Genomic DNA, 14234 nt, shown 5'->3' on the forward strand with positions numbered 1-14234 from the left:
CTGTTTTCTTCTTGTATAAGTGTATATATATATATTTTGTTTGTTTGTTTGTTTTTTGTTTGTTTGTTTTTTGAGATGGAGTCTTGCTGTCACCCAGGCTAGAGTGCAGTGGTGTGATCTCGGCTCACTGCAACCTCCGCCTCCTGGGTTCAAGCGATTCTCCTGCATTAGCCTCCTTAGTAGCTGGGACTACAAGTGTGTGCCATCATGCCCAGCTGATTTTCTGTATTTTTAGTAGAGATGAGGCTTCACTGTGTTAGCCGGGATGGTCTCGATTTCCCGACCTTGTGATCTGCATGCCTTGGCCTCCCAAAGTGCAGGGATTAAAGGCATGAACCACCGTGCCCAGCCAAGCATATATTTTAATAAGGCTTTCAGTGTGAATTTGGGAACTATGAATTTTCTCATTTTTTAATACCTGAAAATATCTTTATCAGTCTTCTTGAATGTTAGTGTGGCCAAAAATAGAAATTTCAGTGGAAAGTTATTTTTCTTTGGCACATTAAGAACGTCATACTTTTGTCTTCCAGTATTTTTTTATTGCTGATAAGTATATTGAGAGTCTAGTTGTCTCTAATTTCTTTTTGGTGATCTGACTTTCTTCTCTATCTACATTTATAATTGATTATCTTTAATTTCTGATGAATGTCAGTTTTCTCTCAAGACTCAAGTATTTCACTGAGCTTTTGTTTCTTTAAATGATTTCCTACCATTAGGCCACGCTTCTTGGATTCCTGTTAGAGTTGAAGACTCTCAATTTATTCTTTATGTCTCTAAGCTGCTCCTTTATATTTTAAAAATTTACTTGTCTCCCATTACTGCACACCAAAATATTCCTCATTGATTTCTGTTAATTATTTGACTTTGTTCACATCTCTTCTATCGAATGTTTTTCTTCTAGAGATAATATGTTGATTTTTTAGATATTCACTCTATTCACTTTTTATATCATTTTTAATTGCTTTCTTTTCACTTTTGGAGTTGATTCTTTAATGATGCAATTCTTTTATTTAGCTTTCTACAGACTGAACATACTTGTTCCTGTTTTTATCTTTTAAAACACTTCGGTTATTTTCATTTTATCTGGCGTGAAAGCAACTTTCAAGTGTTAGTATTTTGGATCATTATTCTCATTGTTAGATTTGATTATTTATTCTGGATTTTTTATTTCAGGCTCAGTGGAGTGGGACTTTTCACTTTCTGTAAACTCTGCCTATCTTTTAGCTTTTTGGTTGACTGCACTCAATTGTTTAGGAATTCTAGTGCAGAATGAAATCTTAAATTAACAATTCTGATTTCCTGTCCAACAGTGATACTAGAAAACTTTGCATCTTCATATAATTTTCAGTAGCAGCAGAACATGGCAATTTTATCTGGCTTCATTTCATAAGAAATAACTTAAGGAATTGCATGGCTTGAAATAATGAGCTCAGTTCCCACCCTTGTCTTGCACTTTTGTTTTTTGACTACATGATAGCTTTATAATTTTTAACATTTTATAATTTATCCATTACTGTTACATGTATGGTAGTGTCTTGGAGTATAATATACAGTTAACTTGACTGAAAGTGCATGCTGCCTAATGTTTCATTGTTGTTTGAAGATATAGTGGAGTCATAATTTACATGGATGTTAGGTCCTAAAAAACAGCATGCGTTTTCATGAGTAACATGCAGTTACAATTCAATGCCATTCTACGTATTGTGTAATATTGGAAGGGACTTCCTTATTTATCTTTGTATAGTGCCTAGCACTCATTCCTGTTGAGCCAGTGAAGCAATAATTTTTTTTTATTTGCAACATTCCCTTTTGTTTCTCCTAATATAGGCAGAAGTTGACATTCTTTCACTTGAAAAGTAAATATTTCATTTTTTATACCTAAGGGAATAAATTTTCTCTTTCCTAAAGATAGTGACAGTCTCTCATAACATAGAGACTATGAATTATTGTTTTAGATAGACAATAATTTTGAGTAAAAAGTATTATAAGTGCTAAATATTTTTCTATGCAAAATATAGCATGTGACAATGGAGAAAGTTAATTAACTATTTTTGAGATTTTCCAGGGGAGACTCTTGAACGAATTTTAGAAAGACGCGTTTATAACTTCCAGGCAGAGAGAACAAAATTTGCCAAGGCAGGAAGTTATGAAATAGCATTACAAATTTGAGCAATGTACTTCTGACTTTGATATGTCAGATGTAGAAGTTTTCAAAGGGTATCCATGAACAATAAAGTTGAAGAGAAAGTCTGAGATAAATTCATGGAGACCTTTGTGTGCTGTGAAAAAGTGCTTGACATTTATCCAGTAGGCAATTGCAAGGCTTTAGAAAGAAGAGTGTTAATGAAATTTACAGGATAGAAAGCTACTTGATGGCAATGTGGAGAATGGATTGGAAAAGACCTGGGCTATAGTAGTTCAGGAGCTGATGAAAGGTACTAGTGAGAATCAAGAGAAGAGCACGTTTTTTTCTTTTAACATATCAAAATAAATGAAATTACATTTTTTATGAGCTATCAGGAATTTACGGTGAAGAAAAAAGATATTTCCTTTACAATTCTGTCAGCCTGACTATTCTTTGTTTTCCTTAATGGGCCTCGATACCAAAAGATCAGTGATAAGAAAAGATGATCTGGGTACCAGCAACAATGACAATATCAATAATAAATATGACCACTTCTTTAGCAATTAATGTTTCCCAAGGATTTTAGTGAGTGCTTTACGTATACAGCTCTGCCATTTACTACCTAGATGACCTCACCTGTAAAATGGGGACATGAGAAGCATTTACCTCACAGGCTATAGTGGGACTTAAACTGGTTAACAAAAGTAAAATGAAAAGAGTACACCATACATGGTGTGCATTATGCAAATGTTTAGTGCTACTATGGTTACAATGTTCTGATTGGTTCATATGGGACTGTCTGTTCTCCCTCTACCTTCCCTTGAAGCTCGTTAGTTCAATCAATCTGAGATTGCAAATGAAATAACGAATCACATTTTTGTATAAACTTTAAAATGTATAATAACAAGTAGAAACTTCTAATCACACTCCTATCCAGAAACCTGCATACATAAATTTAGTTCTTTTAAAGTTTATATTACAAAATAAGCTTGATTGATTAGTTCAGTTAGTTAGATCATGGTGGTAATAAAGATTTTATAACAAAATAAAACCAAAATATTGAAACAAAAGAGGACAATGTAATAAGCACTCATATATTAATATCTTTCACTCAGCAGTATCTCATAATTATGTCATTTCTTTAAATATTGTTTGAGGAGAGGTTAAACACCCCAGATAGAGTTGAAGGCTTCCTTGACTAAACCCAATCCTATAGTTTGCTATTCTGAGATGTAACTACTCTCATGAATCCAGTGCTTACTAACCTGATAAATGCTTTCAAATTTTTACAATATATTTCTGTTTCCTTTGCATAGATGTTCTATAAATATGTGTAATATTGCAAGCTTAAAATTTTATATAAATATTATTAGGCTGTTTAACTTTATGTAATTTGTTTCTGTGATCCAATATTGATGTGAAGGTTTAATACTGGACTCTAATTTAGTCACCTCCACTGCCTCTGCCCCACAAAGCTGTACCTCTTTCATTCTTTATTGTTTCTCTACATTGCATGTCATTAAGAAAAAAAAGACCGATTATTCTTTTTTCATATAGTCTATATTCCCCTACTATAACATAGATTGTAAGAATAGTCTGTACTTCTTTTCATTCTTTTTTGTTTCCCTACATTGTGTATCATTTAAAAATAAACAGATCAATTATTTTCTTCATATAGTCTATATTCCCTTACTATAACAGATTATAAGAATCCAGAAATTGTGTATGTTTTGTTAATTGTCCTCAGCACTTAGAATAATACCTAACACACAATTGCACATCAATAAATACTTGTTAAATGTTTGCATAAAATTCTTTTCCAGCTGTTAAAATATTTTAGTATGTAAGTTTTAGCATTTTTTGTTCTATTGGTGAGAATTTTGCTGTTTTTTTCTTTCTCACTTTTATTATCAACAAGGAAGGGATGAATATGTTTATACATGTCTTGTGAACATGTGCAAGACATAAGAAAATGAAGATTTTTCCCCCTTAATATCAAATTGTAAGAAATACAGTTTGAAAGGGCTGGAAAGGGCAAAAGTGGATGAACATTCTGCCACTGCATGGCAGAAGAACAAAAGAGAGCAAACCCACTTCCTCACATTTTTAAATAAGATCCTTAATTCCATCCATAATTACACTTTCCTCATGATTTAACTGCCTCCTAAAGGCCTCACTTATTTGCCATTACATTGGCAATCAAATTTCAACATATGAATTTTAGAGGACACATTCAGATCATAGCAATAGGTCATTATAAAATTTTTACATATCACCTAAATATTCATCTAGATTTTAATTGTTAATATGATATTATTGCCTTTTAAGCTCTAATATGTTTAGAAACTTGATTTAACATAGTCAATAAATATTCCCATGCATAAACTATTACAGATAATTCTGAATTTTTAATTCATAGAAATAAAATTTTTTACTTAAAAAGTCTGAATATATTTAGAGTTGCTTTATTGAGAATATTCCCAACACGCTCAGAAAATTATATTGGTTTACTTTTCTATACCACAAAATTTTATGCCAAACAATTTAGTGCAAATAAAGTAGAAATATGGTGATAACAAACATTAATGAGACAAGGGTTTGCTTTGAATGAGGCCACTGATAACCTTGTGGAATTTTCCATCTATGGCCAAGGCTTGATTGCTAGAAAAGGAATGAATTTAATCATGGATGAAGCAATAATAGAATTATCAGTTATCTCATTAAAATATTTCTGAATACACAGCAATTTAATTTTTAATATCAAGCACATTGAGTAGTTCTTACTATCTTACTTGCCCTCTTTAGCATTATTACATAGTTCATCACTCTTAATTTTTGACAACTCTTTTTCCTCTGACTCCTTTCTTTTAGAAATATATAGCTAAAATAGAAATATGGAAAACTTGAAGATAAATAATCTAAATGAACAGCAAAATATAATCAAAGAAAACAGAAGAAAAATAATAAAGGTAAGAGAATAAATTAGTGGAAGTAAGTGAATAAATTAATAAAATTATTAATGAATTAAATTAATGAAATAGACAAGACAAGCTAGTAAACATCAAATAAGGCAAAGTTTGGTTCAAAAAAATGCACTAAAACTTAATAAGCCTCCAGATCACTAGATCCACAAAAAGAGAGAAAAGAAAACATTTTTAAATTAATATCAAGAGCATAAAAGGAGACATCACGGCCGGGCGCGGTGGCTCACGCTTGTAATCCCAGCACTTTGGGAGGCCGAGGCGGGCGGATCACGAGGTCAGGAAATCGAGACCACGGTGAAACCCTGTCTGTACTAAAAATACAAAAAATTAGCCGGGCGTGGTGGCGGGCGCCTGTAGTCCCAGCTACTCGGAGAGGCTGAGGCAGGAGAATGGCGTGAACCTGGGAGGCGGAGCTTGCAGTGAGCTGAGACTGCGCCACTGCACTCCAGCCTGGGCGACAGAGCGAGACTCCGTCTCAAAAAAAAAAAAAAAAAAAAAAAAGAGACATCACGAAATATTATTCATTTATAAAGAGAATTGTATGAACAAGTATAGGTTAATACATTTGGAAATTTAGATAAAATATGCACATTTATTTAAATTAGAACTTAACCAAAACAGAAATAAAAAGACATGGGAAAATCTCGATTTAAAAACTGTTACAGAATGAAACCATAATGTGAGATCTTCAAATTCAAAAATTTCAAGACATTTCCAGTGAATTGCACTGAAAATTTAAGGAAAAATTATATCAAACTTAGACTTTCATAGAGTAGAAAAAGAGGGACAGCTTTTAAACTCATTAATGAGAGCAGCAAAACCTTGATCCAATATCCTGTTAAGGACTTTTCAAGAAGTAAACATCATAGGCCCATTTTCTTTAAAATAGAAATGCAAATATTCTATACAAAATATTTTTTAAAATTCTCATCATAGTATGTTAAAAGCATAATATATAAATGAGAAAGTTGGGTTTATATTGGGCAAATTTTTTTTTGTTTTAACTAGGAGTGGAGAGAAACATTTTTATAAAATGTTTATGTGAAAACCTATTGCCAATCTCATATCTAATGTTGACACATTGATAGTTTTGTCTGTAACATATTGAATAAATAAAGAATACATGATTTTCATTCATTATTGTACTGAGTGTCCTGGCCAGTAAAATAAGACAAAAAAGTAAATAAAAAATACAGAGTTGTAAGTATTAAACAATATATTCAATAATAATATAGCTTTGTATGTAGACTCTAAAGATGATAATTATAATTGAAAGACAGTATATCAAAGTTTATGGATACCAGACAATATAAAAGTTTGCTGTATTTTCATACTTTAGCACTGAATAATTGGAAAATGCAATTTATTAGAGATAATCTTGCAATATTGAAAGGTACAACTCAGCATACCTAATCAGTTACAGATTCATTTAAAAATACTCTGAGCAACAAAGGCTGATTAAATTTCAGTCTACAAACAAAATTCAATTCAAGGTGTGTTCATAATGCCCTTTATTAAAAACGCTAAATGGGTCAACGTGATCCTAGTAAATGTGTCAGTTGAGGAAAATGGCTCAAAGCAAAATGACTAAGAGTTTGGCTCACCCAAGAAAGCCTGATGACTTTAGACAGAGCCTTTTCATGAAAATAATTGTGGGTTTTTCTCTTGGCACATTTCCAACACTTAGACGAATAAAATGGACAAAAGTTCAATAATGTTTGAGAGGATTATACTGCCAAGCATAACCAGCCCGAATTAAGAGTGTCTCTTCAAGATGTATAATGGCCTAAGTTTCCTACATGTCTGCTCACAAGAGGCATTGCTCTTCAGATGTAGCTGAGGAGAAAAAAAAAAAACACACACACACACACACACACACACACACACACACACAGTACACAGAGAATAAAATCAAAAGAATAAGAACTGGGAGGCGACTCCCAGGAAACAAGCATAAGAGTCTAAGGAACACTCCTTATCATCAAGAAAAGCTCTCCTGCAGAATTGCCAGCAGGAATTCACAGTCACTATGGGTCTGTGTCCCTTGCTTGTTTTTGACAGAAGGGTTGGTTGTGATTATTGTTATAACTATACTTCTGAAATTGTTATGTCATCTTATGCACTTAAGTTTGGTAATTTAAACATAGAAACAGTTTCACATGGTCTGTTCTCATTTTACTTCTTTGGAATTTATGGTGGTATATTAGTCTGAGTTAAATGCAGAAAGCAGATGCACTTTATGTCTTCCAAGAAGTATTGGCTGTAACACAGGAAATTAGAGGTTTATGCATCCATTGAACTGGACTGGGGAGTAAAGTTCAGAAAAATTGCTGCTAGAGATTATAAAAATTACATTGCAGGCAATGTTTTCAGCTGCCTACAACCCTCAAATGTGAAATTTGCAGAACCCCCATACAAAATGTTATTACCTTGAACAATCTTGGGGAAACCTGCAGATCCCAGGTGCCCGTAAGCACTGAGATGCATAATTTACAGAAATTGTTTTGGATATTGCTGCAAACCTCCCATTTGCCACTTATCTGTATCCCTTGTTTGCAACTGTCATCAGAAAAAAAGGCTTCTCTCTTTTCTTCTCAGATCTCAACTGAGAGCCTCCCATTGTCAGATTTTGACCTAGGACCATCTTGGAAAGGGATTCTTCTGTGATTCAGAGGTGAAGGTAAGGAGTGAAGTCGGATGCGGAGTTGATGCAGACAAGTCAATAAATAGACAAAAGAACACATCCGATGTAATGAGGAGACATATTTAATTATTTTGGAATGTTTTGCTAGTCGGAATTCTTAGCTGTTGACAATTATAAATATCATCCTGAAACAAGTAATTTATTTAATATAAACAGAAACCATCAATGCAATAATCTCTTTTGATGTGAAGATATTTTGTTATTTTGATATATACTCAGCCACTCTACAATTTGTTATCAAGGACAACCAAAGGAAGTCCAGAAAAAAGGAGAATACACGATGAGAAAAAATTTTGTGTGTGACTGTAACAGACAAGCCACCATAATTTGGGTAGCAAATTTTAAGAGCAAAACCTTAATGTTTGCCAAATCTCTGGTTGATTCACTTAGTCATAGTGCTGTTTTAAAATAGCTCATAGATTTTAAAAAATATAAATAGGAAAATCACTATTTAACATGATTGCAACAGTTGCTTTTGAAATCCTATGTTTGTTTTCAGAATAGTAAAAACTTTAGGTTTTGCTTTGGAAAAACTGAAGGCTTTTAACATGAGTTAAAGATTTGTGTGTATAGAGTAATGTCACCATCTTGTGGTCTTTTAAGATATTGCTGCTACAAATATTGAGTATTTTTGTATTCATGAATAATATGAAGGCACTATCTTTTAGTACTTTTCTCTCAGTAAGATCAAATATATATAACCAATGAATCAACACTTTTAACCCTTATATAATGAACAACTGCTTTAAAAGTTATATAAATATGATATTATGTTTTTGAAAATATCTATTAAATGGAAGGCTTTTATTTAGTAAGTTGAATTCCACTTAAAAATCTTATTTGCTTGTTCATTTATTTATGATTATTTTCTGCCTCTCCCATAAAAATGTAAGTTACATGAAAAGAGAAATTTTTATCTTGTTCACAGCTGAATTCTAGAGAAAATAACAGGGCTGGGCACATAGCTGACCTAACAAATACTTAATGAATCAGTGAATACAGATGTGAATGAATGGATTCTATCTGTTATAAATATTTTAAGACAAATTAGTTCCAGAATGTTCTTGGTTTTGTAACAAACCACACAAATTAAAACTTAGTTTTGTTTAAACCAATCAAATGGGTAAGCTCCAAGAGATACTGGTGTTTGGTTTTGTGTTTTATCAAAGATATTGTAAGGGGACCTAGCTGGATGTTATATCATCAGCTTGATTTTGTTCTAATTCGCTACATTAGTGCATATGTAGGTTTGTAATTTAATTAATTTGGCTCGCTGTGGCTGACGCAATGTGGTGAAAAAGGGGTAGTCTTTGAAGTCAATCAAGCTGATGTTCACTTCTAGCTCTCCCAGAAATGTGTTTTGGGGAAACTAAAGTTTCTCAGCATTGATTTTCTTTTCTGATACTGGAAAAAATAATAACCTCCCTCGTAGCATGTATACAAACTAGAAATGTGAACTTTTACCATTTGAATGTTTAATTATTCTAAACCACATTTTGCCTCCACAAGTGGATCAGTTACCAAACATTTAAAGGTGAATCTATTTTATATTAGGCATAATCAGGGGAAGAACAAACATGTGAGATAGCGTTCCTTTTCAAAAGCTAATAGTCAATGGCTGTTGAATCAAAAATCTTATGAAAAGCAAATTACTATTCATTTGATTTGAAGTTCCAGTTAAGTCTGGGCCCTGACATTGATTAAAATGAATTTGTACTAATATGATAATTATGGAAATCTTATATGTTGTTTCAGGTGGATTCTCCACAGCTAGCTTCAATTCTGTCTTCCATCACATTCAGCATAGAGGGAGGGAGGAGAGGGAAAGTAATGCGGTAATCTTCATTTGTAGATTCTTTCTAGCTTCTGGGGTCTGGCAGATAGTTAAAGAGAATACTTCTGGGCCTTCAGGAGGGATATCTGCTGGGTCCCTCTCCCCTGAAGTTTCCTGATGTGGCTGATTATTTGTGACCCATTCCTCAGCCCCCAGGTATCAAGAGTCACAGCTCCAGCTTCCTTCTGCTCCCCAGTATGCAAGACTGTCATTCCTGGGAAACATTTATGTAACACGTCTGAAAACTCCTAGAGTGCAGAACTATCCCATGGCAATGGTATTCCTTGGATCTGCCACTGAAACATTCCTTGTTCTCTAGATTTTCCGGGTAGGAGTCATACACCCAATTCAAAGGTGAAGCAAAAGCCCTCAGCAAAGAAAACTTCTTTGTGAAATTTCTTTGATTATTTTATTTTCTCAGAATAGGTAAGGGGGTTCACCTACAGGTGAACTGACTGGTCTTCGAACCAAGTCTCATAGCTATTCTTTGGAAAATTATATTTTGGTCTGGCAGTTTGTGTCATAATTTCATGTCTATTGCAACTTGTGCTTCAGTGTAAAGTCCTATTTGAGCACTCAGTAAAAAGAGTACTGTATAAAATCATATTTGAACATTTTCTGATGTGCTATAACAAACTGTGCTTTGGGAAACTTTAATGCCTCAGTAAACAAACAGCCACGTCAATGTTACGTCACTCTACAAGATCCAAATAAAATTGTGTTTAAGGGATACAATTAATATTTACTTTCATTCTTTAGTAATATTTATCAATATCAGAGCATCTGCAACTGAAGTTTGATTTTTCCTTAAATGATTTCACACACCACATTAAATATATCTTATATGCAAAAAAAACGCATCACTGTTCATTTGAAAGAACAGATGTATTATAGAAGATTATCAGAGGCCAAGTAGAGAAAACATATCTGATGTTTTTGAGACTATCTGCTGCATAAGTGGACACTTAGTGGTGAGTAAATCAGGTAGCATGGATGAGAAAATTTTGTGTGAAATGTAGTGTTATAAATTAAATTACAGAATAAAAATAAAAGGACTTAATCAGAGACATTTATAAGTACAATGAGTCATTAAACTGCCAAGTGTCTGAAAGAGCCAAGACTGCAAAGACATCTTTTGCTCTTTTTATAGAATTCTCCAAGGATAAATTTCATTGAAGAGATTTTAGAAGAAAAAAATCAATAGACTTTTAAAATTCCAAAGTAATTCTTTGGCTGGATTAATATGGCTGTCTTTTTAAGAATTTAAGGCGAAAGATAAGGTGACTTAATTAAATGACCCCAAGTTTTCAAAATAATAAATATGAACAAACACTGAAACCATCTTTATTGTCATCATAGGGCCATCTTTTTTTTTCTCTTGTGGCTTTTTCATATTGATCCAAATATAATTTAAGGCAGCTGCACTAAATTTAGGCTGCACTAAATTTTTTTACGTGTATATTTTTTTCTGATAATTACGCCCATAAATGAGGTTAAAAGGAAATCAGGTAATAGAAAATTTTAGACTGGAGTAAGTCCTATTAGGTAAGGTCTACTTATTTTAACAAAACCAAATTAACCCTCTCGTAGTCCCTGTTAGTGTAAAAGGCCCTAAAGTAAAAACATGGTATTTATGGAGTGTTACTATGAAAATCAACATGCAAAAATAAAAAATTAGCATATTCAGTTGTACTACAACTAAGTTTTGATTAGTCAGGGGGCAGCTGTCTGAGCTCTTGCAAATGGAAGTATTTTATAGTTGAACACTAACATTTACAAATGGGTCGTTCAAGTCATCTTTCATATTTAAGAGAGGATCTGTTATTTCTTAGCATAGGAAAATCCCAAGACTTGTTTAAGAAGTAAAAAAAATTAGTTCTCTCAGGACAACTACTCTTAAAATCAAGCTACCCTTTCAAAGAACAGAATTATAATCTGTTAATGATAGCAAAGACCTCACATAATACAGTTATGACTGTTTAATGGTCAGTTTTTAAAACTAGTGCTGGACAATTATAACACAAATGTGTTCGATTACTTGTTACAGAATATGGTTATGCAGCCTATATTCTGACCTTACAAAAGCAGGGAAAGCGTAGAATTTCTTGCCTTAATTAAGATAAAATGGAGTTTGGAGAGTCCACATGAGATCAGGCTTCATGTCTGTGAGCTACAACAATATGTACTTTTCCAACAGAAAAATGTAATAGCTAGAGGAATGTAGATGAGGTCACTAGCTATAGTCCCCGGTATATTTTACTTGCCATAAATTGTAAAATCTTCTGTGGGTAAGTTTAAAATGTGTGACAATAGTTTCCTGCGATCATGCGCAGTCTATAACCTTTATCCTAGAAACCCAGCCCCCTTTCATAGCTGTCTCACTTTCTGGAATCACTGCTTTCTTTCCTTTGTGTCAAAGAAGAAATTGTAAGTTTTTACAGATAGCTACAATTCTTATAGGAACCTTCCCAGATCACAAGCTTTACGTCATCACTGCTTCATTACCTTAACTGACCCATAGTTTCCCCCCATCTGATTTTCAACTCCGCTCCAAATAATACATGTATATTGTTTTCAGATTAAGTTCTGTTACCAGTCAACTATTGTTGCAAAAATCCTGCCTAACAGTCACAGAATCTCATTGAAATAAAACAGTAAGGAATTATCATTACTGTCTGCAGACTTACATCTAGTAGGTAGCTGTTTCTCAGGCTGTATGTCTGCTTGGGATTGGGTCCTTACTGCTATTAATGTGTTAATTCTGTGGTCCAATGTAAAGGGGCACAACTATTGTCTCATTACAAAGTCAGAGACGCAAGAGAGCAAAATCCAATGTACAAGCTCATTTCACGTCTTTTCTTTGGCCAAAGCAAATCATACGACTAACTTTAACATCAATGGGTAGCAAATATTTCCTGAATAATCCAGATGATCAGAGATTTCTTGTTCTAATTACTATTGATATATACAAAATTCCTCGAAAAATTAGTGATTAAAAAACTATTTTGTTTTGTGCATGATTTTATAGGTCACACATTTGGAAAAGCCTTGCCTGCACTGTTCGTGTTTTTGGTGTCTCAGTTGTTGTAGTCAGATGGTAGCTGTGGCTGCAGTATGCTAGATAGAGCCCACTATCAAGCCCACTATGCCAGATACATATCCAAGATGACTCACTTGCATGGTTGGCCATTAATCTTGGCTGTTGGCTAAAGATTTGATGGGCAGTTAACTGAGGAGCTTCCTTTCCAGCACAGAGGCCACAGGATAGTGAGACTTCTTACATGGCAGAGTCCAAGCAGAGTGAGAGGGAATTGTAGCGAGAGTGGAAAAGTTAGGAACAAAAAGTGCCTCTATCGCCTTGTGATTGGATATTGGAGTTCTCCAGGCTTAACGGGTATTTAAAGCTGTCTTTTTTTTTTTTTGAGACAGAATCTCGCTCTGTCGCCCAGGCTGGAGTGCAGTGGCGCGATCTGGGCTCACTGCAAGCTCCACCTCCTGGGTTCACGCCATTCTCCTGCCTCAGCCTCCCGAGTAGATGGGACTACAGGCGCCCGCCACCACGCCTGGCTAATTTTTTGTATTTTTAGTGGAGACGGGGTTTCACCGTGGTCTCGATCTCCTGACCTCGAGATCCGCCTGCCTCGGCCTCCCAAAGTGCTGGGATTACAGGCATGAGCCACGGCGCCCAGCCTAAAGCTGTCTTTTTGGTGTGGGGAGATATTTTCAGATTTTTGGAGGTTCTCTAGTGTCAGAAACATTCTTAAAGTTTTAAAGGGCAATGCGTAGCCTCGGGAATGCTCTTTTACTACCGTACTTCCAGTGATTCTCTTCTTTAGGCTGAGGACATTTCCTCTGGAAGAAAAACCTCCTAAATGATCTCCAGACAACCTCCCATAAAGTCCAAGTAAGGTCTACAGGAAACAATACCTCTGACATGCAGATGTTGGACACAACAGCTGGATTCCGTTGTAACTATGTTTAATCACTCTGTTGACTCCAGAGAAAACTTTCCTCTAATTCTCAGGCATGAGTTAAATACAAATATTTAATGTATTCTCCAAACGTCAAGTTTCTGGTCCTGTTGCCTCAGGATTTTGCTCTCTAATTTCCAAGTCCTCTGGCACCTGTGAATTCCAACCTGTTGTCTCCTCAGACCAATAAGACCACTCATCTCTGTTTGTGCCGCTAGAATGGAACAAACTGGAAGGTCGCCTCAAGGACAAATGTGGATCAATGTGGAGCCTATTGTATGTTTCTTTTGTTTCAAGCATTACAGTCACTCTCTTTCCTGACTCCATTTCCTAATTGCTCCCCAGTGTCATCAAGTAGTTATGTGCCCCCTCTCTGCTTCTGTAATTGTTATTAAATTGAAGATCAGTTAGATTCAAACTACTCCATCATACACAAAAGTGTAAGCTAAATACTTATATCCTGTCATCTGTCCTTTGGTATTACCTAGGTAACAACTCAAGACTATTTTTTTTGGCAACTACACTACACTTAGTGCTTAAGTTGGCACTAACACTTGCTTATCTCTAGGATATCCTCATTTTTCTCTTTCAAAATTATTGCTTTTGTTTGTTAACA

General features: G+C 34.4%; 1 protein-coding gene across 1 annotated transcript in view; it reads left to right on the top strand.

The window, feature by feature from the left end:
• The first annotated feature begins 7767 nt into the window (after window positions 1-7767).
• Window positions 7768-14234, top strand: part of RERGL (RERG like) — a 60229-nt gene continuing 53762 nt past the window's right edge. The window contains exon 1 of the mRNA XM_063640775.1: window positions 7768-7789. The gene's annotated coding sequence lies outside the window, so the exon portion shown is untranslated. The remainder of the gene's footprint in view (window positions 7790-14234) is intronic.

Source organism: Symphalangus syndactylus, chromosome 5, assembly GCF_028878055.3.
Source record: "Symphalangus syndactylus isolate Jambi chromosome 5, NHGRI_mSymSyn1-v2.1_pri, whole genome shotgun sequence".
In the NCBI taxonomy this organism is placed as follows: Eukaryota; Metazoa; Chordata; class Mammalia; order Primates; family Hylobatidae; genus Symphalangus; species Symphalangus syndactylus.